Source organism: Penaeus monodon, chromosome 19 (genome assembly GCF_015228065.2).
Source record: "Penaeus monodon isolate SGIC_2016 chromosome 19, NSTDA_Pmon_1, whole genome shotgun sequence".
Classification (NCBI taxonomy): Eukaryota; Metazoa; Arthropoda; class Malacostraca; order Decapoda; family Penaeidae; genus Penaeus; species Penaeus monodon.
Genome location: NC_051404.1, coordinates 20,633,527 through 20,634,502, shown reverse-complemented (window position 1 = coordinate 20,634,502; position 976 = coordinate 20,633,527). Strand labels below are relative to the sequence as shown.

At 34.9% G+C, this 976-nt stretch overlaps 1 protein-coding gene across 1 annotated transcript in view; it reads left to right on the top strand.

Annotated features, from left to right (window-relative positions):
- Positions 1–976, top strand: part of LOC119585130 (lysosomal thioesterase PPT2-A-like) — a 12,299-nt gene that overhangs the window by 1,656 nt on the left and 9,667 nt on the right.

Genomic DNA, 976 nt, shown 5'->3' with positions numbered 1-976 from the left:
GAGGGTCAGATGAATCCATTATGATCAGGTTGCATAGGTATTCTGTACAATTACCTTTAGTATCATGTTTTTAGGGTAAGCTTATTGTGTAGAGTAGGACTGCATCAAGCAATCACTGTGACCCCTATGCTTATAGGCTAACTGAAGCAAAGGCCAACAGATATCAACCACTAATATTCTGGCAAGAGAGTGCTTAGACTGGTTCCTTATTTGATGACAGAAATTGCCTTTGCCACAGTATTTGCTTGAATCATTGTCTTACTAGCTTACCTTCAGTTGCTAAGAATTTTCTGGTAGTAAGATTTTGGTGGTAGGACTGCAATTCTATGGCTTGTGTGCTTCATGCTCTCTCGCAAAGGCTATGTAGACTAACCTCTACCACATATGTCCTGGCAAGATAAAGTTTGGACTGATCCTTATCTGAAAGTAAATAAAAAAGGAAGCATCCAATTTGTATCTTGCCAGAAAAGGTTTTTGAAAAGGGCGCACGCCCCTTTGGGTGCGTTCTCTTCTGAACAGTTATAAGTACTTTACCTTGCTCTCCTATGATCTTCATTCCTATAAGTGTCATTCTATGTGTTCTTTATGATTGTTACAGTGATATTTTTTTATCTATGTGTGGTTCTCTTATGAATAATTACCTGCTTTGTTTCCAGATGTGTCCTTTCATTCAAGAAGTCTTAATATCCTAGAAGTTTGTAAAGAATAACTGTAAAGAGAGAGGAATTTTGGCACTACTAGGATTCTCCATACAAAAGGTTTACTTAGTTGCAGATATTTACCTTAAGTTGACACTAAAACTTGTTTATTTAATAATGCAATTTTTAAAAATTGTCTTTAATTTCCTATGTTGTTAAACAAATACTGTTAATGTTAGATGGTTTTGTGAAAGAGTTACTAAATAAATTTACCCTTTTCTTTTAAAATGCAGATGTGATATGTTGTGGCTAGAGTAATGTTCATGATTAAAATACAG